This window comes from Sylvia atricapilla, chromosome 10 (assembly GCF_009819655.1).
Source record: "Sylvia atricapilla isolate bSylAtr1 chromosome 10, bSylAtr1.pri, whole genome shotgun sequence".
NCBI classification, from domain to species: domain Eukaryota; kingdom Metazoa; phylum Chordata; class Aves; order Passeriformes; family Sylviidae; genus Sylvia; species Sylvia atricapilla.
Window position 1 is genome coordinate 24,442,549 of NC_089149.1, and position 26,879 is coordinate 24,469,427.

Genomic DNA, 26,879 nt, shown 5'->3' on the forward strand with positions numbered 1-26,879 from the left:
TTGCCCCAGTGCTGTAGAAATCGTTTTGCTATAATTAACACTGGAATGTACCAGTGTGTTTAAACACATCGGAAGGAACACTTTATACAACATACCCCAATTAATGCTCTTCCTTAAATGTGAATGAAAGGCACCAAGACAGTAAATCAAGGAGTGATCCTCAGAGCAGTAATGACACTTGTGATTTTCAGCTGTTTGGAATATGAAGCAGCAGCCTGCAGGTAAATGTCTCTGGGCAGGCCCCCCACCAATCACCTGGGCTAAACAGGTTGCCAATACCCACTTGGCACAAATGTGTTTTTCAAGCAAAGCATCTATTGCTTTTTTTTTTTTTCTTGTTCATGTAGCTCCCATTAATGTCAAAGGGAACTATGTGTTTGTGAAAGGAAAATGGATCCCCTGAGGGTGTCAAGTATTGCAAGGTAATGTTCTTCTGTTACATTTTATGCACTGCTTATTTTTATGAGTTGTTGTAATTGTTTAGGGTGTATGATTGCTTTAGGGCCTGCTGTCAGGTGTGGAATCGCTGCATAAAAAGGGCTCATGAATGAAATACTGAGAATTCAGAAAAGAAACCTCATTTTTTTTAGTGTCAGCAAAGCAAATACATAATATTTGGAATAGGAACTTACATAAGGAATAGCAGAAACTGATAACTGCTTGAGAACTGTGAAAATTCATGGTTCTAACTGACCAATTAGTGCCTACAGTTATTGATGTTTCTGTAATTCATTAAGGTCTTTAACAGTTCTGAAAGCAGCTGTATCAAAACCAACTGGTATGCTGGGAGGAGAGCTTGTAAAGGTGGCATTGATTAAATACACTGAACCTGAGAGACCTGATTAGTGGTCATATTTCTAATCTGTAAATTGAATATGTTTACAATGTAAACTGCTTCTTTATTCTCATTTTTGAAGAAGCCTTTTGACATGATTTTGGAAGTGCTGTGTTATCTGAGCTAACAGAATTGTCCCAAAGTCATTGTGAAACTTTTTTTATTGGTTTATATGATCAGTCAGTGAAAACTTGATATTTCTTGACAATAATCAAATTGACCATGGCATGATACAAGCCATTTGTGTTACTACTGCTACTACAGTTTGAAAACTGATGATTTCCTTGTTCACAGAGGCACTGTAAATAAACAGTGGAAAGACAACATGAGGAAGAGTTGTTCTGTCAGTTAAGAACAGATAAAGACGATAACTATTGTAAAGAAAACTTTCTATAAACCCTGATTTTTTTTTTCTTGGCATTATGTGAAACTCTTAATTTAGAGAAATTTTGTATGGGTGGAAAACTGTTTTAGGCTCCACAAGATTAGGTGTCCTCTTCTTCCTGGAACTTTAGTACTTTTCTACATTTCTGTTCACCATCAAGATGACAAGTTACTACCAGGATTGAAATCCTCTTCCAGCATTGTGTTCTGAAGAACTACAGAAAAGGCTATGGTTTTCCTCACAAGGATTTTTGTTAAGATGAAGAATATTTGCCTTTACTCCTGTGTTTCTGCCAGATAGGTGGCAGAAAATCTATGGCGCAAGCCAGCTCATTTGCAGTTTTGTCCCCTAAGCTGAGTGGTTCTGATGGGTAAGTAATGAAAGTAATTCTTTTTATTAACATACAATTTTCTACCCAATCCTTGACCACAAGAGCAAACCATATCTGATTTTGGCTGATGAATTTAATTTGTGTGCAAGTTCAGTCTGGGGGTCAGATCTGTGGTTCATGGTTGATGTGGATTGTCACCAGAATATGGGGACAACCTTTTTATTTCAAGCTGACTTATATACCCAGTTGTTGACTCTTTTCTGATGATGTGTAAACTGGGTTCCAACCCCAAATAAAATTCATCCTTCTGACATATTCCTGAAACAGCTTTCTCAGAACTTTCTTCTATGTGCAAAAAATAGGGAAAGCATAAACCCTACTTTGTAGATTATTTTGTCTATTTCTGATATATTTTTGAAAAAAGCCAGAACTGTTTACTTCAAGTCTGCTGCTTTTATTAACAAAACCAGCTCATTTTGCCCAGGAAAATGCAGTGTTTCCCTTTGTCTTTTACATGGATCCTTGATACTGTAGCTAGGTTACCAAATTGGCACAATAGGCAAGACATCTGCCTGGCCAAGTCTGTGTGTCTGGCAAGACAATACTGCAGGTGCAGGAATAAAACACTTGTTTTCAACAACAAATTTCTGTGGCTCACTTCACGTCCTTGAACTTCTTGCAAGCAAGATTTTTTTTTCTTCTCATTGCAAAGCTGCACTTGAACTGCATTAATCTACTTACCTATAACTTTCTGCTATAGAAATTGATTCTAACCAAAGCCATTTTTCTTGTCTTCCCTTTCTTATCAAACTGCTCTCATGTTTCTCCCTCATAGAGCAGGAAAAGCCTGGATTGCAGGTGACCTTATGAACTAATTTTAAACAAGTTTATTATTCAGTGACCGTTTGGGCTTTTCACAGTGGTATTTTCCAATTTTACAGGTTTCTGCAAAAGTCAAATTTGTGTTTGAGCCTAACTTTGGGAACAGGGAATTAAGAAGGTGTATTAGAGAGTGATTTTCTGAGTATAAACTTCAGACAAGTTTCCAGCTTGGGATAAATGCTTTTTAAGCATCGTAAACTCATTGGCTTGTTTCTCAGTCTGAGTGTTCCATATTCAGGTATAATATTTTCCTGTATTGCCATTGAGCTGGCCTTAGCGTGTGAGAGCTGATGTTTCTAATTGCGACTAATTACTGTATTAATGCAATCAGTTGATGCTGAAGTTTACTAGCACAGCTTTAACTAGAGGAGCAAGGAAGGTCACTGTTCTGTGTGGCTGTTTTGGCAGCCCCAGGGCCGCCTGTGGCCCTGGAGCTCCAGGAAAAGCAGCATGTCCTTGAAGGGTGAGCGTGGGTTGTGCTGTCATGAGCAGGCTGGGAGGGCCCAGCTCACCCTGGCCAAGGACATCGCCCTGTTCAGCCTTGCCTTGCACTCTGCCAAGGCTGAGGACTGGGCACAAGGGAAACACAGCAGGACTTGGGCTGACATGGCAAAAAGAGACAGACTCCCAAACTATATTTCAGTGTGTCAGTTCGCCTTACGGTACTTAGTCGGAGTTTATAATTTTTAAATCCAAGCCTGGAAAGCTTTGGCCTTCCTCTTCCTTGTGGCCACAGAATTTTTTACTAAGCTCTAAGAGAATGACACAGCTTGGTTTGAAGTAATTTCGAAACTTGTGTTCAAGAGTGCTTAAGAAATAGTTCTCTTCTCTTCTCTTCTCTTCTCTTCTCTTCTCTTCTCTTCTCTTCTCTTCTCTTCTCTTCTCTTCTCTTCTCTTCTCTTCTCTTCTCTTCTCTTCTCTTCTTCTTTTCTTCTCTTCTTCTTTTCTTCTCTTCTTCTTTTCTTCTCTTCTTCTTTTCTTCTCTTCTTCTTTTCTTCTCTTCTTCTTTTCTTCTCTTCTTCTTTTCTTCTCTTCTTCTTTTCTTCTCTTCTTCTTTTCTTCTCTTCTTCTTTTCTTCTCTTCTTCTTTTCTTCTCTTCTTCTTTTCTTCTCTTCTTCTTTTCCTTTTTGGTATATGGTTTAACTTATTTTTGACACTCGCAGAAAATAATTAACTGACCTTTTAATATGTTTTCTTGGACATTTTACACTAGTATGTAGTTTACCTAAAGAATCAAGGTGATCTATTCTAGCAGTTTGTTGGAAATATGCTTTTGTTTTGAAATGAAAAAAGAACTTTAATGTCTTTAGTGTGGTATACACTTACAGCGGTTAACATATTCTAAACATATAGGGTGAAAATGGTTACAAGGTCTGAGTTTTTCTTCTGGGCTGGCAAACTAAAATTTTCCAGTTACTTTTTGGTTCCTACTGTTAGCTGATCAGGGAAAAAAAAAAAAATCTCTGAATGTTGTCTTTGAGCTCTGTGGTTTTGTATTCAAGTGTGTATTAAACAAGGATAGTTACGATGGAACAGGGAATAATTTTAAGTAAAATTATACCTAGCCAAGCAAGTATATAGACTGAAAAGCAAAGGCAGCCTGACTCTGACTAATGAAGCTCATAAGAAGTGTTTAAGTGCCTGGTGGAGTGCAGCTGGTCCCAAGAACACCCCACGTAATCCTGAGTCTTTAAAAGCTGAATCTCTTGGCTCTTGTTTAGTTCTCCACACATGAACTGTGCTCTCTCTCCACCACCTCATTCCTTAAATATTCTACTAAATAGATCAGGTCATGTTGCACTTTTTATCTTTCCTTGCCTTTGTTAAACATGTCCCAGATTGGGATTTTTGTGGGGTTTTTAGGGGGTTTTTTTTGTTAGCTGATTTTTTTTTTGTTATTTTTATCTGTAAGGAAGGATGAAAAAAGACCTGATGAAATACATGCTTCTCAAACTCTCCTAAAACACAGAGTGATGTATTGGCATCTGGCAGGTTTGCCAGTGACAAAAGTTTTATGATTGCGATTTCACTAAAATCAAAGGGAACAGAATGCAAGTCAGCAGTGTTATAATGCTGTAAAACCACTGCTGGACTAAGATAATCAAAACCTAGTGTCTGTCTTTCTCAGTGGATTTATTCCTACTTTCTGTGCTGTCAGTAGGGGGGATGTGACTGATGTGAATAGTGTTGTTACAGGCTTAAAACATGGAAGGAAGAGGAGTAAAGCAAATTATCCCTGGATACAGGTATTTCTAAACCTTTTCTCTTGTTTATGAATATAATATACAACAGCTTGAAACCCTGAGGACCCACAATGGTTCTGTAAGGCAATTGTAGGTAGTGATCCCTGGAGGCCATTGTATTTTATGGCAGACCACATCCTTGTTAAATCAAACCCTTGAAGTTATAATTTATGCATACATTTCTTATATGCAAACCCTTCACCAATCTTATGAAAAAAAATTCAGACCAACTTCAAAATTTGGGTGCCTTCATTGACAACAGTACTTTGAAGTCCCAACTTTTTTTTTTTTTTTTTTCAGGCTTGGAAAACTGAGCAGACCAAATTCCAAGTTTGTAGTGTTCCTCTGTTGCCTGTGTGCCCATACCTCACTAAGATTAGACCAGAAAAGCTGTCTGCTGAGAAACTTGCTGTTTAATGAATTAAATTGGCTTGGTCAAAGGTTTGACTCCAGGGCAAGAGTGGTGAGGTTGGGTGGTAGGAAGAGGAGACCCTCCCAGAATCCAGGGATCCCATCCTGCTATCCTCACTCTTTTCAGGCCTGAGTCTTGACTGTGCTCAGAAACTCAAAGTGATGACTTTGAAATTATCTATTGGTCTGCCACCCACTTGAGCTGCCTGGGGGAAGGGAAATGGAATCCTGAATCCATCAGCTTTACCCCAAACAGGATTTTGTGTTGTGCAAACAAAGTGTAGTCATTTGAAATGCTTCCCGTGGGTGTTGACTAGAGGCTCTTACAGAGTACAGATTACTGTAATAATGGCACTAGAACTTGATTATCCTTTAAAAAAAATGTATTGCAGGACACTTCATATCATGCTATGGAATATGGTATAAACTGAACTATACCTGTCAAATGAACAAAGAATATATTGCAGTGTATTTTACACTTGCCCTACTTGTATTTCCTCACTTTCTACCATATCTTGGGTTTTTTTTTTTCCTGAGACTCTGACAACCATTAGTACTAATTAAAACTCTGTAATGCTGCTTTTATGTAAATGAAATTGTCATTTCATGTGGTGAATTTGACACTCAACATATGTCACTCTGTGTTTGGCTGTTCCCCCTTTTGGAGGAAGGCATATAAAATGGATGTTATCTTCTGTTTCAAGGCTGTTGGCTTTTAGGGACCTTATCAATGTACTGTTTTTTTATACTGAACATAATTCAGGGACTCCTGAGGAAGCCTGCATGGCATTGTCTCCAACTAGAGATAGGTTTCCAAATTTCTACTACAAACTGTATTTCCAGATGACCTGTGTGACTTCAAAGTGAGGTTACACCTTAGCAGCTGCCTAAGTATCATTCCACAGTTACACAACTGCTTGGAACTTTTGCTATTTTTATGTAGAAAAAAAAAAAAGATTTTCTTAGAAGCTTTGAATCACCAGAAAGGCTGGTGCCATTAGTGTGGCTGTAAGTGGATTTCTCTCTAATGTAGGCATTTTTATAATGCCATTGTTTTTTGACTGCATTTAAAGTGCATCTTTTATAAAAAGAAATGGAAGGGAAGAAATCCCCAAAGGAATCTCTTGTACTGCTCTGATGCCTCTCTGCTTAAGCTGCAGTACAGTTACACTCACCCAGCCCAGTGGCCTCTCCACACATGCATGCTAAATTCCCCCTCAAATATGCAACAAGAAAAGGTAAAATACTGTTTGATGCTTGGAGCTGAATTCAGTTTGAGATAGCAATACCTCCTCTGGCCTGGGAGGTCTATAAGCTCCAGACTGCTATTGTGTGAGATGGACAGACCTGATGAGGTGATACTTTCTCATCGTGACTGCATGTCTGAAATAGGTATTGACATTTGTGCAGAACTTTTGTCTTTCAAACAGGCAGGATGGTACTGAGATTGTGGAGAATGTTGTTTTCTGAAACACTTCAAAGAGCACCACATTGCTAAAATGTGGTGTAGATATGTGAATCAATAGTTCAGATCATGTCAGGCAAGTCTAATTCAGGTCTGCCGTTCTTGACAATGTCGCTTTTACAATAACTTGGGCTCGATCTTTCTGTGAGACGCTTGAAAATACAAACTCAGTGGAAAATGTAGCCAGTTTTTATCCAGTATCTGGTAGGAGTCACAGGTTTAGTCTGCCTTTGCTGGTTGCCGTCATTGATTTCTGTGACCTAAGAAAAGCAAAATGAAACAAAATTTCAAATACAGTTTCTGTTACAAATGAATTGCCTCTTTCAACCTGTTGGCGGATCTATGCGCTGCACCCTTCTTTGAGAGCTGGCTGCACTGAACATGCCAGCTGAGAGATGACAAGTGAATTTGGGATCACAATGGGTTTTGTTGTCTCTGATGTTTGTGTCCGTGGGGACTCTGATCTGAATGTTTAAAAAAAAAAAATAAATAAGTATGGAGAAACACACATTCGGAAGTTGACTTTCATTTGCTGCTAGACTGTTTTGATTATTTAAGGACACTGCCTCGTGGGTTTCTGCCTATCCAGATTTTTTTATCTAAAGCTCTGAAAGACATTATTTTGTTTGTAAGCTGTCTCATAAACAGTGCCTTTGTTATTTTTGTCTCGACTCTCATTTTGTAACGCAATGGTAACAGATAATTTCTCACTGTTTCCCTGTTACATCCTAAGATAGCAAACAGCTGCTGCATTTGTTATTAAGATATCTCTGCATACATGTTATTTGACAAACATTTATGAATTGTAAGGATGCCAGATATTTTAGTGCAGTCTGTTACAAAGACTAATCTTGTGTGTTTGTTCCTAGACTGAAGGGATGGGGGAGTGGGAAGTGCCAACACTTCAGTGGCAGAACAAGCACAGCACTTTGCTGAGTGGTAGATGGTCAGCTTTCTCTAAGTATTAATGGAATTGGGGTAATCAAATTTGTTACTGTGCCGTGCCTGCTTTACTGTCACAGAGCATATGGTATCAGAGGATGTGACTTGCCTGGCAAATAGTTATTTATGGATTTCTCTTTGACAGTACAATGTGTGTTCTCCTGTTTGGTTGTTAAATACCCAAGAGCAGTGTCTGGTTGATGTTCAGCACATACCCTATTTCATCAGTGCAAGCATGTATAAGTGTACAGCCTGAGCAACACATGTCCTGAGACCCTCTAAGAGGAAAAGGCTTGATACCTATCAATAAATATTAATTATTCAGATATAAGCCACTAGCTGAAAATGTTTGGTTGCTTTGGGTTTTTGCAGAAATAAAAGGAAAGTGGTGAAATTGTTCTTTACTTAGAACACAGTTTGGGCATGTTCTTTCTCTGAACATAGTGGAAGAACAGCAAGAGTAGGTCTGTCTTTCCTGAATATCTCTAAATTTTACCTCTTCAGTAAGCTTTTTGTAGGAGGTCATTCTAAACAGATATTAATTTGCTGTATCTTAAACTTTACTTAGGTAGCTTACAGGTAGAAATAAATTGTTAGAGGTAAGCAATTAATATAAATTTTTAGAAAAGTCCCATTAGGCCTTAATTTCCATCTGATCTCAATTTTCAAGGCATTTTCACAGTTAAAATTAGATACAAAATGCAGTGAATGAAAACTGTTTTGTTGCCCAATATAAACCTCTAAAGAATGCATAAAGATCAGGGCAGAATGTTGCTCTAATGTGAGGCAGCTCAAAGAAAACTCTTTATTACCTAATCTTGTTCCTGCTCTCAGTGAAGGGTGCAAAGTTTTGTCAGCCTGAGAGTGTCAATGTGTTTTCTCTCTCGGTGTAGAGAGCTGGTGATTGCTGCAGCCCAGAACCTGGGTTTGTCAACAGTGGGTCAGTGCAATAGCTCAGGAAAACTATTAATTAGCACTCTTTCAGGGCTAGGCTGTGAGATGTTCTACTAATGCATTCTCACAGTGTGTTTTTGAATATCCTTAAAAATGTTCCACCGATTTAGGCAAGCACATATGCTTATATCCATTGTCTGTAATCATTGGACCAATATTATTAGGGCTTTTGCTTTCTTTTTGCTAATAACAAAATAAATATTTAGTACTTCCTGAAAAAAAAAAAATAGCAGTTGTTTCTGTTGGAATTAGAGTGTGATTTTTAGGAATTGTAATGGAAAGTATTATTATGCTGTAAAAGATGGTCATTAATAAGGGCTATGGATGGTTATTGAGAAAGTGTGTGCATGCAGAGACAAGGAGGAACTTCCCTCTTATGGTTTTAATGGTCTCTGAAGTTACTATGCTGTAAATGCCTCTGTTGGAATATGAATCTACCCAATTAATATGATTACATGAGAGCACAGACTTATTTCTTCAGTTATTAAATTATAAATAAAATTAAGTTGTCATGTTTCCTACTTGTATGAAGACAAGGCTTCTCCTCCAAAGTGATTTTTTTTTGTAAAATACAGGTTTTAACTTCCTTATTCCTTTCTTTTGAATTCTTTTGGCAACATTGTCCCTTTATAGTTCTTAATAGAGTGAAACAAAGTTGTTTTGCTCCTTTACAGCGTCTGGCAATAGCTCAGTTCTGGTGAAGAGGCAGCCAAAACCAGCTGGTTGATCCCCAGATCAACTACTACATAAAGCAGCTGATGGGTCAAACATTTTTTGAGTTTGCACTCCACATGGGTCTGGGTTTCCTTGCTCTGTTTTGTATGCAGTACTGCAGACTGCTCTGCATGAATCTAAAAATGTGTCAGCTCCAGCCCAAAGTTTATGCTACAAAGTTCAATAGAAAAAGTGAGAGTAATTATTCAACTGCCATCTGACTTTTCTGTTTAAAATTGAACTTTTTTTCTTACATGCCAGCTATACATTAGAGAAGTCTGATGAAAGTTAGATCTACCAAGAAAAAAGGTATTATCAAACAGCCATTCTGTATAACATTCTACAATATTTATTCATAGCTTTGTAAAGCAAAAGGAAAGCTTGGCAAAAAAATAACGTTTTCCAAAAGAGTCTGGCAGCTACATCATTGAGTACCTTACAAAATATTAATTGCAACTACAGTTTGCCCTCAGATTGCTAGTGCAAGTTGAATCATTGAAGGAGAAAGTTTCCATGTGATTCTGATTTTAATTATTTTATTTAATTTTATTTCCTTTCCCAAATATGATTTTTTTATTTCATTTTGAAAACTTCTGCTGTGTCAGAAACCTCTGTGCTCTTTTCACCACCAAGTCTCCACCAGAGCTTGTTGAAAATCTCTTCATTGGGCTTGAGATGGCAAGAAACAGTTTTAACCTATTTAATAATTTAGGTGATGCTTTCTTAGTCACAGCATTGTAACAACTACCTTACTTCAAAAGCAAATTTAGTGTTCTAGAGCAATGGACCTTGACATTTGCCCCGGAATGAAATGCTCTTCTCCCTGAAGTCAGACTAGAAATTGGTGAATGCAAATGTCTCAATCCCTTCTGAGTGCAGGGGAAAAGCATTGGCCTGGCCTCAGTCAGCAGCACTTACAGGGCTGGGCTGGAGTTCTCCCCTGGTATAGAGCCAGTCTTGAGAGCAATGAGATGGCATTGCCTGCTTTATCTGCCTGGGGGTTCTTATGACCTTGTGTCCTGGGTTGTAGTTTAGGATGTATTCTATCACCATCTTCAGTTAATGGCCCATCAATGCCTTTTGCATGACTCAGAGATAACTCCCTCCGGGAGTTATCTCTCTCTTTAATGGGCCATCAAGGCTCTCTTCCATGACTCATCATCCCATTGTGAGATGCTCCGCCCATGGGGAGGAGCCAAGCATTCTCACCTGGATATAAGCTGGGATTTGGGACAGTAGAAGCAGCCCTCACCCACTGGATTTCCAGAGGACTGGAGGTATCAGACCTTTCTACAAGATTTCTGTTTCAGGAAGACCACCTCATCTGGACTGTTTCCATCACCCTGATCAGGTTGTATTCTGACTCTGTCAGTGGTTTTTCTTTTTGTATTTATTTTATTTTATTTTATTCTATTTTATTTTCCTTTTCTTCTCATTAAATTTTATTTCTGACTTAGAGCCTCTCACTTGGTTTGTTTTCAAAACCACAACAGCTTGCTCTTCGTTTCCTTAAGGCACCCGCTGCTTCCAGGGTAGGAATTGCAGTAGTGAGTGTGAGGAGTTGGGTTGTTGTGTTGTTTCAGGGTTTTTTGGTGCTCCTTGCCCTGTCCCGCTGTCCTGTGCAAATCCTGATCCTGTGAGCGTGCAGACTGCCTCAGCAGGTCATCCTGAAGAGCAGTTTGGCCATGGAAAACCTCACCTGGAAGAACAAGGGGCACAGCTGAGGCAGGGACTGAACTGCTCAGAGGTCTCTGCCTGAGTGAGACTCTGAGGGTCCCGTTTTGGAGGTGGGGTATCAAGGCAGCCCTGCTCGTACAGCTTAAGCTGATTCTTGTGTGTAGCCCTGTTTGGGTGATTTGTGGCTTGAACTAAGGCCCTCTTTTTACTGAGGAACTGAAAAAATACCCTTTAAAAGTCTAGAGGTAGAATTGCTATCAAAACTTGTTTTCCTGGTAAAATGTTTTTACTGCTGCCTAATTCACTGATATCTATCATACTTCTTTTTTACTATTAGGAGTTGGCTTTCTGTGGCTATATAGTTGCATTTGTTAGTTGTAAGTAAGCAAGTTGAATTGCTACACTTTCTAAATTGCACTTGAACCAGTCCCCCAGAATCATTACTAGGTGTTTTTAAATGGCTGTGATCTGGGTTCATTAAAAAGACTATATTTTCTGTGCCTAAAAAAACATTTGGGTAATTAGTATTTGTAAAAACTTGCCTCTGCCAGTGAGATGTATATCACAATCTTACAGATACATAATCAATAAACCAGGAACTCTTAGCCATGTTCCAAATTTCCTTCCAAGCTTTCCAGCAGTATTTATTTAGTCATTAGCCATGCCCATGCTCTTATTGATCTTCAGTCTACAGTTAATTTTTTTTTGGTGTAATTTTTTTCAGTGTAACTTGGCTGCACAGATGGGTTTGGTAGTTTCAAACAGGCAATTCCTTTACCCTCTTTACAAGAATGAGGGGACTTGGTGGAGTTCCACTGAACACCAACTTTTTCCTTTTTTTGACACTTATCCTGAGTTTCTGCCTGTTTACTGCATTGCTTTATGATCAGTGAGCCATGACTTGGACACTTGGTGCTGCTATAAGGAAAGATAGGAATGCAGGAATTGTCTCTCACTCTACTTTCCCCCTTTATTATTATGACCTCTGTTTCAGGGCTGGGTAGCATAGTGTGTTTATGGCAGGGAAGGGATGAGTCAGCTAGAAAGTGTTGTGAAGTCTGAGGAGAAGCAGCTGATGATGTCTCTTTTAAGCTGTGGATGCATTGGATCTGTCAGGCTGATGGGAATCTGGAATTGCTGGATACCATGCACTGCTCTGTGCTCCTGCAGTGACATGTTGGAGCAGAGACTGGGAATGAGTTCCAGCAGGAACCTAGACAAAGGGAATGTGTCTAGTAGGATAATTTTCTTCCTAAACAAACACTTAATGATTTCAAAACATAAATATTTAAAGTAAGTTGCTGACGTCTCTCAGAACATCTGTTTTTTAGTGAGATCAGGGCCCTTTCACTGCTTTTGATATGCCACGGCTTCCCCTGGTTCCCTGTCCAAGGAACTGGGAGCTCCACTGGCAATCCAAGCAAGTGTGCACCCAACATGCAAATTGCAGCAACTGAAAGTGTGGCAGCATTTGGAAGATTACATAAAACTTGTTATTCCTAGACATCCACATGAACAAAGCAATGACTTCTTTGGCCATGTCTTGCTCTCAGCTGGGATGGCTTAACCAAACCAGCCCAGTGCCATGGCACAGGACAGCTCTGTCCTGCTGGAGGTGCCACTGACTGACCATCTGCTCAAGACCCTTCTTTGGCTCCTGATGTTGTGTTCTTAAAAAAAATTAAAACTCATTAAAGAAACATTCTTTGCTGAGGAGGGGGGGATGTCATTGTGTTTAGACAAAACTAAGTCTCTGAAATCAACCCTTGTTGTCACTGGACTTCACCATAAATGTATTTAATCAGAGTATCTTAATCCACATGAACGTTAAATCTTTCTGCTGGTTTGGTGCCAGTGTTCTCCTTGTGAAGCAGCTGAGTGTTTTGTACAGGGCTCATTTCCCTGCTGGTTGTCCCTAGATATTAGAGCAGTGGTGGTCCTGCTCAGGAGGGGTGCTGTGGGTGTTAAAGGGAGATGAAGTGATGAAGGGATAGTTCTCACTCACAAAAAAAAAAAAAAGCTGGAATATTTGGTATGGCCGTGTACAGTGGGTTTTAAGCTACTGTTGTTGTGGATCTGAAAAGCTGAATATTTTTTGTAGCTTTAAGATAGGAGTTTATTTATGCTTTACAGTCCTATACATGTGCAGGGCGTCTGCAATAGGCCACCTTACTATTTCAGTTTGATTTTTTAAGACCAGGGTTGAAGATTTTGCATTGGACTTTGAGGTTTTGGACTTTGATGTACCAGATCTACTTGGACTGACAGGGGTGAATGGAGACCTTACTCTACCTCTTGTGAGGTAATGTATTATATTTTGTGAGGGAATGAATATTGGCCTAAGTGGTTTCTTCCAGTGAAATAACATGGGGTCCTCAATGTTTGCAATATTGCTTTCATTATCTCCTAAATAGCAGCTGTTTGTCCTGGTTGTGAATTGCCATAAAGATGGTAGAGATGGTAATTTTGATTGCTTTGCACAACTTTTTTAAGAATGTAAGAAATTATGATTTCACTCTTCAGTGCTGCAAAATTGGATCATTTTTAACATCATTGGAATGCCATGCAGGTTTTAATGGTAAAAAGAGTTTTGGGAATTAAAAAAGTTATGCACATGAGGGTGAGTTAATACACTGATGGAGAGAGGACAAGAGACTGTGAATAGAATTTGTAGAATTTTGTAATGTTTACTCGTATACTGTCATCACAGGACAGGTATTTGAGAAATCTCATCTTTCTTGAATGAAGCTGATTGTGAAGAGAAGTGTTATCTCTCCCTGTAGTATTTCTATTATTCCTCTGCCTTCTGGATGCATCATCCCAGAGCTCTTTCCAGGTACCCTCTCTCCCTGTCCTACTTTGAGCCTGGACAGGTTGCTTTGGAACTCATTAAAGCTATAGTAGAAAAATGTCTACAACTAATGAGATTACTCTGTCTTGTATTGCCTTTCCCCCTTTCTGCAGTCTTTAAAGCCTCAGATTTATACAAAATTGTGTGATGTGGTTGAATGCACCATATGCTAAACAATAGGTGCCTTTCAGCTGCACAGACTGTGCCCATAAATCAGGAGAGACACTGCAATGTTCATCCTTCCTGTGCTGGCATCAGCTGCTCTTTGTTCCGCTCCTGAGTCACAAAGTGCCATTTCCAGTGGGAGCAGGACAGACTGTGAGCCCAGCAGAACCTGGTGGCAGGGGTGGGTGAAGGAGGGTTATTTTGTGCTTTGAGCCTAAACACCTGAAAATGGTGGTAGTTGTGAAACTACAGTGTTTTTCTCAAATGCTGACATGAAATGTGGTTTTCTGTAATCTCTGCTTACTGTCATCAGCCTGCTGTGAGAGGGAGGAGTAGGCTTAATTATTTCACTGTGCAATTTCCTTCCTAAATGCATCCAAGTCTGGTTCCTGTTTGGAAGGCAGATCGTGGCAGAGGATTTTCTGATGCCAGTCCTGGATGTTTTCCATTTTCACAGATTTAGCTGAATTTTGCATATGACTGTGCAGATATGTAGCCTTGGGGTGACTGAGTTCTGAGCCCAGAGTGATTAATCTAATACAAATGGTCTTGTGGCCAAAGACCCTTCACAGATCTCTGATTGTGATTAAAAAAGTTACTTTTGGCATCTGCTTTTATATTTCTCTAAAATAAGAAGACCGTAAAAAAACCCACTTGTGACTTTTGCTTTGAGAAAACAGAGTTTATTTCAGTCTTTGATATTCTTGTTACTAGAAGATGGTCTTCCATTTAATATTTGTCCTTATGCATTCATTTTAACATTATTTAGGCTTTCTGAAGGCTTTCAGTATTTTTAGATCTCTGAACTTAATAATCATATTCAGCAATGATCTGGTTACTGTCCTGGTCAGGCCAATAATGGTCCTCAGTTTATCTTGTTCTAGATGCCATACTGGGAATTCCTGTTTTATGCACTCTCTCCTCTACCTAAAACACCTTTGTTTTTAAATTCACATTAGCATGTGGCAGTAACAAAGTTCATTCAAACTAGGTGAATTACTTATTAATGAGGCTGAATTGTGGCTGGTAAAAGTCAAGTTCTTTGCTATTAGCAGTTGCAGATAACAAGTATCCAAAGGAATTAGAGAGCCACTAAAGGAATCCTCTGGAACTCAATGTTTTTTTGGTTTAGTGGATTTTGTGTTTGTTTCTTTACCCAGAGCTCCCAGACAGTAAAGTTTTGGCATTCTGGGAGAAGATTGATGTTTCTTTAGTATTTCCTTACGGTTAATAGGATTATTTATCTGAATATTAGAATTGGCCAGTATGACTGTGGGAATAATGAGTGTCGAATATGGTCCTTGATGAATGCAGTTAAGAGGGATAATAAGATCTGAGACAATTAGCAGGACTTTTGGATAGACGGTAGTGTCATACTAACCTTATAAGACATTCTCACTCGATGCCAAACTTGGCTAATTGATTAAAAACTCTGCTAAAGCTAGATCATAGACACAAGGGGTTTTCAACATTTAACTGTAACACAGCCTAAATAAACAATAAAATTAATTATGCAGACTGTAGCAAACTTGCATTATGTAATAGGATGCAGTTTATGGTAATCTCAAAGTCTAATTTTGAATAGGAAGTGGTCACTGTACTTGAATAGTCCTAGATTCCAGAAAAATGTTCATCTCAATAGTTTGTAAAAAGTAGTATTTAAAGTAAAAAGTAAAAGTAGTGTTTAATCATTTACATATACAGATATCTCTGGAAAAGTAGAGAATGCTAAACAACCGCCTCAGGTCCTAGCCATTCTGCTTGGTTTGAGCAGCTGAATTCAGTCAGCCACACATTCTCTCTGTCTGAGGACTTTTGGTTTGGTCATGCTCTAACAGAGGTTAAACATTTGAGAAAGGAACTGAGTTCTGGGAAACAGTTATGGAAAAAGCAATAGAATGGTGATAATGGCTGATGAACAGCTTATGATCTCTCAGGGTAAAATTGCCCTGAGGCCCTTATTCTAGTCCTAGATTTACCAAAAGGAACTGTTTAGTACGAGCAGGAGTTCCTGTATTTGACATTGGTGTGAGGGCTATTTGGATCCTTTTATTCTGGTTCCAGAATGGAACTGGAAAATTGGTGAAGATGCACCGAATTGGTTAAACAATCAAATAAACATTTAGAGTGAATGTTTATCTAAAGGGGCTGCTTTAGATATTTATGTATTTTTCTGAGACAAGTCTTTTGTTGAGATTTGAACAAAGATTGCTACTCCTTTTTTTTTTCTTGTTATTGTTGTTTTGTTTGCTGGGATTTTTTTAAAGACTATAATCAAACTTCAACTTGCCAATATTGTTGTTCTGTAAAGATTACTTTCAAGTGACAAGCAAAAATCCCACATATTACTTCAAGAGGCAAGTCTGTTTTTCTTCGGTAACAAACATAAAAAATACTGAAAGAAATGACAGCAGTAGACAAACTATATCCATGTAATTCATTGGAGCCAATAATGATGAATTATCACAAATCAGCTTTGCAGCTATGGTATTCAATAACCGTGGTATTTATTTATTGCCTTATTAATGAAGTATGAGAAGTGCAGCCTAACAATAAAAAAAAAAAATCATTCGCTAAAATTTACCTAATCAATCCAGAAAAATGACTAAATGATTCTTGTTGTAAAACTTTACTAATTAAAATAAAAGCTTCAGGGAAACTGTGTGTTGAATGTAACCAATCCGTGGCAGTGGTCCCAGCTCAGATGTGAATGCAGCCTACAGAAACTAATTGACTGAGTTGTTTTAGCCCTGCCAGAGCCTAAATCCTGTCATGTTTGTCTAGGAGATGAGAAAAAGCTTTCCTGTTTTGTGCAAACTATGGCAGATTACACATTATAAGCAGACAATGATGTAGGATTTCAGTTTCTTCATGCTGGTGTAGAATGTTGCCACTTGAATGAACGTCAGGCTGGCTTGGTTTTCATTGCAAATAATCCATGAAGGTTGAATTCGCTTACTGTTTGAAATTTCCAGTTGCTGTGAAGTTGAGCTGATTAAATGAATAATGGCAAAATGCTTTTGACTTAAAGATGTCCTTCTTAACCTCGTGCCAAAGTAAGCCCTGTGATATCCATCCTGCTCTTACATATTTTTATGATGAATCATCCCATTTATTTTTAGGTAAACACGTGTTCACTGTAGGGAAAACCTTCCCGTGAATTATTCTGCAAACAAACTCCAGCCCCACAGTTAGATGCTCATAAATGGACTGAAAACCGTGTTTATGAAAAGCAAATTCACAAAGACTGTGCTTCATTGGCCTCTTGCTTAAGCTTTTTCCCTCCTGGAGGCTGCAAGACATGAACTGGCCCTTTGAATGGACGGATAATTTAATTTATTCTCAAGAAGTCAAAATGTAAATTAAAGACTAAATTCCGTTCCATTATGGCAATAATTGTAATGTTCTCAGTGAGCCATGACCAACGCCAACATCTTGAAACAGAGTAGGGATATTGCCTGTCTTTCCCTTGGGGGAAGAAGAGGATCTTATTGCCCATGAGTGATGGGGAGAAATGTGTGTTCCATATCATTTGCCATTCACTGAACTTACTTATGAAAATCTAAAATTAATTGAATAGAAATAAAAAAGGGTTCAGTCAAGGGCCTGCCAAGGGACTGTAAGAGAAAACAGCATTAAGTCAGTAATTTTCAGCAACTGTTAAAAAAGTGATCCTGCTCCAAACAAGAGCAAAATATGAGGTAAATACTTTGAGGTCTAAGAACACGGACATTTAAATCAACAAGAATGTATGCCACTTATACTGATTCTGAAGGAACATTCTAAACAAGCTCCCAGCTAATTTTCTGGAATGAAATTTGAAAATGTTATCCCTATAGTTCATTCAATATGAATGTGTCAGTCTCCTGCCTTTGTGTTCCAAAATCATTCCTAATCAACTCTTCACTTAAAAAAACCCCAGACAAACCTGCCTGAAGGTAAACAACAAAGCACCCCTGTTAATCAGCTTACACATCACTAGAGTTATCTTGTTAAGGAGTTTGTTTCTTTCAAATGATTCAATCAGCTAAGCAGATATTTTGTATTGCCATGGAAATGAAATCGTAAAGTGTAATTGTCAGGTTTAAAAAGTTTGATGTGCAGTACAATGTTTTATCATCTTTCTTTTGCTTTCTCGTTTCATCCTAATTAATTTCCTGATTAGAATCTGAGTGATAAACTTGATTTGTACTCAAGATAGAATCCTAACATAAAGAGCTGAGTCATAGAGGTGAAACAGATAATTGTTTAAAGTTTTACCTAGTTGGTTGTTTTCTTTTTATCCGATTCTTCTGGAGAAATCTGGATAATTTATTTTACTTTGTATTTCTGGTGCCTCAAAGATGAAAAATAATTGTTTGGGACTACAAATATTTCATTCTAAGCACAGAAGCACCAATTGGTTTCAGGGCTGTAGTTACTGATAATAAAAAGAAGAAGGGTGTAACTTTATTTATATTAAATTATATTCCACATATTAAATTATGTGGATATATTATATTATATGGAATATATGGAATTATATTTAATATTCCATTATATTATATGGAATATTAAATTATGTTCCACATCCGCAGCTCTTGGCTTTTTCTACTTTTTAGCTTAGTGATTGCAACACAATTTTAAAATGTGATTATTTACCTTTAGGCAAGGAAATGTCTGCTGGGTACCTAGTGCCTTTCTAGACCAGAGCATTTATTTATTTATCTCCAGGTTTCACTGTTGGTAGTGATTATCTGCATTTAGGTCTGCCTTTAAAGTGAGGCAATTTTCATTTTCACTCCATATCCACTGCCTTATATAAAGAGTCACTGAGGTCTCTGTTATCCAGTTATGTATGAGACATCCAGTTACAAGGCTTTTTAGTAATTTCAGTGACTGGCTTGTTACTGAGATTCAGCTGAACTTTATTTTGGGGGAAGGAGTTTCTACTCCCACCCCAGGACACTATTCACTGTTACTTACTTCTCCCATTTTATAAGAATTAAAAAAAAAAAAAAAAAAAAAAAAGGCAGCTAATTACAAGGCATGGGGAAGTCAACAAGTTCAATTCTTTTTGCATGGATTTGAGTACAGATTTCATTGCTGATTCTCCAGCATTCCTTTTTTACACTTATTGAGCTGTATTCTTCCAGGCTTTTGGAGCTGGCATAGGAGAGGCTCCCGAGGATGCTGTTGCAGGTCAGGGGCAGAAAGGAGGAAGGCAATCTTCCTGCCTGGTCCAACAGGCAGCCTCACTCCTCAGATACAGCAGCCATGGCCACTCTGGCACCCACAGCTTAAAACAGATCATGGCATTAAAGAAACGGGAGGCAAATAACAAAAACTTGAGCTGTTGTTTGCCAGTCCTATAAACAAAAATAAAAGACCTTTTCTTGAGCTGTCTCACTGGAAAAAGAGATTCTTTTTTCAGATCTTGGTGTCAGGAAGAGGGATGGCAATCCCAGCTCTCCCAAGAAGCAGCTCAGGGACCGCAGGGCTGTACGTGATAATATTCAGCCCACAACAGAACCCAGCAAATGACAAGATAGATGTGGTTTTGTACTTTTGCAATTACAATTCTCTCAAATGTCAGAAAAAAAATATTTTCAGGCCATGGGGAATGAAATTAATTTTTCAACTGTATAACAGGATTTTTCTTGTAGAATTGAACTATACCCCACAGTCATGCAATTTACTTGTCATAGGCACACACTACTTTCATTCCTTAAGTCTATATTTCCTGGAATTGCTTTTGCAATGTATGTTTTACTGGAACTGTGTCATTCACTGAGCCCTTACCTTTCAACACAGTGCTTAAAAAGAAAAAAAATCACAGACAACAATAATGAAAACCCCAAAGAACAAAAACAACCACACACAAAAGTCACAAAATCCCTCCCCCCCGCCAAAAAAAACCCCAAACCAAACAAAAAACCCCTCCAAGACCAACCAACCAAACAAACTCCCAAACAAACAATAAAAAACCCAAACCAAGTGAAGATGAAAAAGGAAATGAATTCTGAGAAGCAGAGATACTGCATCAGTCACTTGTTTGAAACAGCCAGGCTCTCTTGTGTACTTTAGGTGGGATTTTTTTTTGGTTGTTTGTGTGTTTTAAATGGAGGAAAATTAAATTGTCTTAACTGTGTGTTCACAGTGGAACTCAGTGGAACCTTTTCAAGAAAAAGGTGCAATGTTCCAAAACCCATATTGAAATGTAGATACTAATGATGTCGCAGACACCCCCACCTCTGCTGCCCGAAATGTCTGTGGAGGGATTCTGAGCAAACTTCTGCCAGTTTTTGGCTCTGAATCACTTTTAGCTTATGGACAAGTCCTGTAGCCCTCATCTCCTTAAGGACTGTGTTTGAAACACACAAATAAGAGTATTAAATCATTGGTATGTTGCATTGAAAAGAACTCTTTTTTTGAGAAAAGCTTTGTAGAGGTTATAATAGAATAATTACACAGCTTCATTCCCTTAAATAAGGACTGGCAATTTTTTAACTGAGTGGTCAACTCTGAAAGCACTTGGTAAATGTGCACTTTCATGACTTTTGCCTAAACCCTTCTAAAGATAGCCTTCCTTAACCATGTTTTCTGCTGACAGTGTGGCCTTCATACGACCTTGTGCTTTAATAAGCCGTACATTCAAACATTGCTACTTAATCAGTTAATGATACCTTGAGCAAATCAGATAAATGGTTTGGAACAATGCTGTATTCAATTAATTTTCATTTTCAACTGATTGCTGTTGCAACTAATGCCTGTAATTCGAGATGTAGTTTTGTGCTGTGATATCTCATTCATTTCTATTTAAAATGGAAAAGCTAGATCTTTCCAGACCTAAATGCATTTATTATCCTGAGTGCAATTACATTGAAGCTTGTTAATTGGTGGCACTGGATATGTATTTTTTACACGTGATGCTTATGTAATCTCTGTCCTGGTAGTATTTGCAGGTGAGGTGTACATCAGCCTTGTGTCTGAGGGTGCAGATGTCTTGAGTCAGGAGCCCAGGACACCAAGAGTTGTTCCTAAAAGGTGCCCAAGACCTGTGCTGCTGCTCCAGTGTCTGATGGGCTGCAGGAGAGCAGAGGCTCAGGCTCCAGAGGCTGGGCAGGCAATCCCACACCAAACCCAGCACAGCTCCAGGCCCTATCACACAGTTTGAGATGGAGCTCTTCCCCAGGACTCTTCACTAAGAAGCTTCATCCATTTTAGTGATGGCTTGAAATGTTTTTTTTTTTCAATTTAGCCATGTCATCCTGTGTGAAATTTTAAAATGCAGCATTTTGTCAGGTGGGGAGTCAAAGCAACATCAATGAAATGTCAACCTGATACAGAGCTTACTGTGAATTTTCTTGCTTATGAATGTGAAAAAGGGCAAACTTAAGCTACAAGCCATTTCTTTGATGTGGTGTTTGATTTGATGAATGGTCTTAGTCTCTCATTAAGGCAACCTTTCCTGCCAATAAAGGTTTATTAAGATTTTTTCATATGATTGCTACCAGTCAGTGACAAGAAGTGAGTGGGAGGAACTCGTAAGACCAATTTGTACCATCTGTTCCAGACATATGAACTGAGGTGATATTGTAAAAGGGAAAGCCAAACGCCTTTATCTAAAAGGGTGATCAGTGGCCATTTTTACATTAATTTGAAAAATATTATTCTCTTTGTACTAGTTCTGGAAACAATATATACTTTATATAATTAATCCCCCCTATATCTGTACTAGATTATGCATTGCCTGGATGACTGACGTGATTTAGTTCTGCATATAATGAAACTTACTTATGTGGAGGTCTACAGTGGGCTATTTAAAATGCTTTTATTAAAGCAGTGAAGGATCTTCAATTCTTGGTAATATCCATAGGCACTGTGCTTGAACTACCCTGTTTTTCTGCTGGTAAACTGTGATCTATCAGCTTAAGCTCTAGGAGTGCCAGACTGCTCATAAGTGTCCAGAAGGTCTCCTGGCAATCAGTGAGGTTTTAGTTTACCAAATAACATTACAACTTGTAATCCCATTAGTTTTTTCTAATCCCAAGGACTTTGACAGTATCTGTTGATTTTCTGGTCTGCTGGGGTCACAGTAGACATCCTGAGGTGTTTATCTGCTGCTGTCTCCCAGACTCTCGGTGTCTTAGGACATAGTGCCACAAATCATACTTCAAATACATCTCTGGTCTCAGTTCTTGAGGTGGTCTGTGGTCATTTCAGAGCACTTTCATTATAATTGTGTGATGTATTTGTTAGTAAAATATCACAGAATAGAATCATAGAACACCTTGGGTTGGAAATGACCTTAAAGATCATCCAGTTCCAAAGCCCTAAAGTATGTTAGTATCTTCTAACCTCTGCAGGAAAGATTAGGCTGCCCATAAAAGTGAATTTAGCCAAGTCCAATAACTGTATCACAGTTTTAGTTGTGAAAATGTGGTGGCTTTAACTGTTTTGACATCATAAAGAATATTTAAATGTACAAATAATAGAATAATAGGACTGTATTTCAAGTTTAGTAAGTCAGTTTGAGCTTCTGGTCCTTACTGAAGGTAGTATGAAATATTTGGATGTTGGACCCATATTTTATCTCTCTTAATATGAAATTTTATGAAAACAGTAGGACTTATAACTACAGATAAAGTGCTAATTCTATTGAAGAAAAAGACTTCCTAAATTTGCAGAATCACAGAGTTATTAGGAGTGGAAGGGATGTCTGGGGATCACCCAGTCCGATATCTCTGCCAGGACAGGGTCACCCAGAGCAGGTTATACAGGACCCTGTCCAGGTGGGTTTGGAAGGCCTCTGGAGAGGGACATTTACAGGAGAGGCAGTCTATGAAGTCATGTGCAAGGAATTAATTTCTGCTTGTTGAACAGATGAGAATGTTGTGATTATAGAAGCCAGTCTGTTAGTTGTTATTTCTCTCTGCGTAGGTTAATACTGGAGTTAATTACAGTTTTTATTCCAGAGGCAATTTTTTGTTGTCATGAAAGTAGGTTTATTTTTTTTCATTGGCATATTTTGAAACTCAGTCCTGTCAGTGTTTTGTACATAAGGCAGTCTGAAAAGGAATCAGCCTGTGAGTCCTAAGTGGTTTTGGAGATTGATGAAATGGTTGGAGACCTTGAAGGACATCAGTGTTACCCTCTGCAGGATAGAGTGCTCCTACTGCAGCTCTCTGGAGGCTTTTTGTGGGAACTCAGTCCCACAAAACCAGGGAAACCCAAATGTTAAGAAGAGTTGGTGGCAATAAGGCAACCTCAGAAGCTGTGAGTGAAGAATGAAGAAAAATATCTTCAAAAGAGCATAGAAAGGGGTTTGGGACATCTTGGGAAGAGAAGCAATAAATCAACAGTTCTGTTTTTTTCTCTCTGTAATTATTGTGCTTGTCTTGTGAAGTTTAGTTAAGTTTTACTCAAATGCCAGGTAAACCACTAATAACTGAGGTATTATTAACTGAAAAGGACAAAGAACCTAATAGTACTAATATTTTAGTATTTTTTAATAGTGCTATTGCCTAGAAATATTTTACTTTACCATTTTAAATATTTAAATGCTTTGATGGGAAACAAATGGGAAAATTACTGTTATTTTGTAGCCTTTTTTTTGTAGGGTTTGAGACTAAAATGTATCGAATGGGTATGTCTTGAACGGTATTAGCCCTTGAAAGTAAAAGAGCTCACAGATTCTTGTTTATCTTTTATTTTATCTTCCCATAATCTTAATTGCCTTATTTGACTCTTTATATATCTGTCTGCTTTACAGCACCCAGTCACACCAGCTATAGTCTGTTTTTATTGTAATGCATGCTGTGTTACTCCAATTAAAATAAACCTTTGCATTTCATATTGTCATTTTTTATTTCCTTCTTTGGCAATGGAAAAATATCCTTGTCAGAAATGCAAAGCATTCTCTTCGCAGTCTCATTAAATAAACAAAGTAGGTCACTCAGATGTTCTTGTATCATGCTAATGCAGAAACTAATCATTCAAGGTATTTGAAAGCTGTGAATCTCAACCCTTATTCCTAAAAGGCATGACCTTGTATCAGAACTGTCACTTCAGAGTTTTGAAGAAATCTGACATATTATAACTGTACTGTGTCAGGAAGCCATGGGATGAGCTGAGGAGAACGAATTCCTTCATAGGCCAGTAACAAACTGAAGTGTGAACTGAGGTGGAGATATGTTTGTCAATCATCATGGCGAGTTAAAAAAAATAAAATCAAACCACAAAGGAAAACATGTTTTGTAGGTGCTTCCGTAGTCACGAGCCCTTAAGATTATACTGCTGCTTTTCTTCTTGGTCAGAGAGAAACACTCCCCACACCACACCCCCCAAACAGTAATGCATTAATAACAAAAATAGTCATAAAAATAATCGTTCTGATTCTCTGGAGAAACATTTGCATCTAGATGAGCCTTCCTGCCATGGACAAAAAAAGAATGTTTAGCAATTAACTAAAAGTTAATGTTATGGATGCATCCAATTTTCTTTTAATTGCAAGAATTTCACAATGTAAAGGCTGCTTTTTCTTTGATGCTGGAGATTTCCATTATGATATCAACTTCTGAAAGATGTGAATAGCAAAAAGTACCTACAATAAAAAAACGTCCGGTTCGTTGTACAGCAAATTCTGTCAATTATTATGCAAAATCCAGAGACAGGGTTGGCCATAAACAAAAGATATTTCAGAATTCAATCAGGATAATGCAAAACTAAACTGTGGCTGTTTATGAGCTGGATCCGTGCTGGTTTGTGAAATGATAACCGAGCTTTTTTTATTGAAATTCTTCTACACACATTTAGTTCCAGTACTAGCTGATAGCTGTATCATATGCATCTAGGATTATGCCAATAGTGTCTCATAAAAAGTGGGGAGCATGCTAGGAACTGTGAGTTTGTTTTGCTAAAGGGCCTTGGCCTTGCTGCTCAGCTAGAAGGTTTTTTTTTTATCATTTTGTGAGTAAAGAGCAGAGGAGAGGGTGAGGTGTTTCTGGTGTGCCAGTGTCTGGGTGGGCACTGCAGTAGCACTTGTTTAAAGCAGTGAACACCATCAGCTCACTGAGTGCTCCAAGGTGAGGGACAGTGCTGCTCGTCAAGTGAGGGCACTTGTACGTTATGTGGCTTCCAGAAATGTGTCTACTTTTGAGCTTATGAAAATATATTGGACCTGAGAATTATTTGCCCACCCCACCCTCCGTTCTGGAAGGCTGTTAGCATCTTTATTTCACAGAAACTCCTGAGGCCTGATCTGAACTTTGCTGTCCATTGAGTGGGTTCTCCTGGGCTGGAAGGTCACAGTAGGGGTCTTTCTTTGAGGTCATACCTGTGGATTGTGTCCCTTCATCTATTCCATTTTCCTAGGGCTGCCACCAGCCGATCCTGTGGTGGCCCTAGCCAAGGTGGGAAAACTGAGGTGAGTTTTCCTTGTGCTTCCTTGTCCCTCATGAGTCAGGGTTGGGAACTTCAGCTTAGGGTATGTACCAGAGTGGAGCTTCTCAACATCAGCTGGAGGAGCCTGAGGCAGACAGCACGGGGTGCAGAGATGGAGGAAGAGTGAAAGTGTGGTTCCTGGGCTTCATGCAGCAAACTTTTTCAAAGAAAAAAAATAATTGGAGCTTCTTTGTTTACTTACTGTCTGAAGAAACATTTCTTTTGAATGTGTATGTCTTGAAATTATGGCCACATATTTAGTTTTAATGATCCTATAGTGGGGTTTGAGGCAATCAATCCTTCTGGTATGAGATGAGCTGGTTAATTTGACTTTTCTCATGGTATGGAAATACATGGGAGTAGCTTCTCATCACAGATTATTTTGATAATGTGTCACTGGTATTTTTTGTTAATATCTATCTGTAGATCAGTGAAGTGATAACCACTTTATTTTCTTGAGGTTATATGACATTTTTAATATTTCAGCTCAAAAATTTTGGTAAAATGGCAAATTAATCATACATACATCTGTAATCTTACTCACAGAAGCAGCCTGCAGCATTGCAATGTGACCTTTCTAGAGCACAATTTAGAGTATGTTTTGCAGAAATATTTTTTTTTCCAGAGTTCTGATCTTGTTCTAAGCATATAGATAAAATCTAGATGGAAAAGAGTGAGAAAAACATGAATAAAGTTAGATTATTCGTCTGTTTATGTTTAGGCTTTAACTGGAAAAAAGTAAGGGAAAAACACACAGACATACACACACACACACACACACATATACACACTTGTAAAAAAACTTTGTCAGAGAGCTTTTATACCACAAAAAATGTCTTCTTACAATTCTGCAAAGAGCAGGGGAGATACAATTTATAATTCTGCTATAATAAAAGTTAGCAATATTGATGTGATATAGGTGTCCCTGTTTGAATATATTTATGGAGAGAACTTGAATATAATTTTTTTTTTAATCTTTGAAAATAGCCTGATTTTGTAGAATGCCCAAAGAAGTATGTATAGAGAAGATATCAATTTTTGTAGATTAGATGTATCTAAAGTCTCAGAGTGCTCCAATGGTTGATGTGGCAAAGAGTTTATAGCAGTCATTGAGGTTGGGGATTATCTCCAGCTATAAGCATGCTTTTTTTCCAGGAGGTGTCTATACTGTGTCAGACACATACATCTTCATGGAGGGGACCTAAAATATTTTTCTCCATCCCATGACCTTTTCTACATAAAAGAAGAATAGTTACTGTAAATGACATCTTCACTTTAAATTAAAAACAAAAAACCAAAAAAACCCCCAAACAAATAAAAAATCAAAACAAAAAAGTGTGCAATCCAATCAATTGAGTCTCAATTATTTCCTCCTTCCAACTACACAACTATCTAAAAATTTATTTTTCATCCTTCTATCTCCAAAATAAATTGCTAGAGAAGGATAAATTTCACCAGCCAGTTATGAAAACAGGTTATGTTTCACTCCAGTTTTCCAAATAGGAATGCTTGAGATGCAGGAATTACTCTTTATTATTATTATTTTCCCCCCTGGTAATGGTACTTTGTTTATCACAATAGCTTTCAAGAATCCAGAATA

The 26,879-nt window shown here is 38.1% G+C and overlaps 1 long non-coding RNA gene across 1 annotated transcript; it reads left to right on the plus strand.

Moving 5' to 3' along the window:
• The first annotated feature begins 268 nt into the window (after positions 1-268).
• LOC136365807 (uncharacterized) lies at positions 269-25,869 on the plus strand. The gene is made up of 3 exons (XR_010744415.1): positions 269-422; positions 25,211-25,262; positions 25,826-25,869. It is a non-coding gene; the product is annotated as an uncharacterized lncRNA (long non-coding RNA).
• Positions 25,870-26,879: the final 1,010 nt, after the last annotated feature.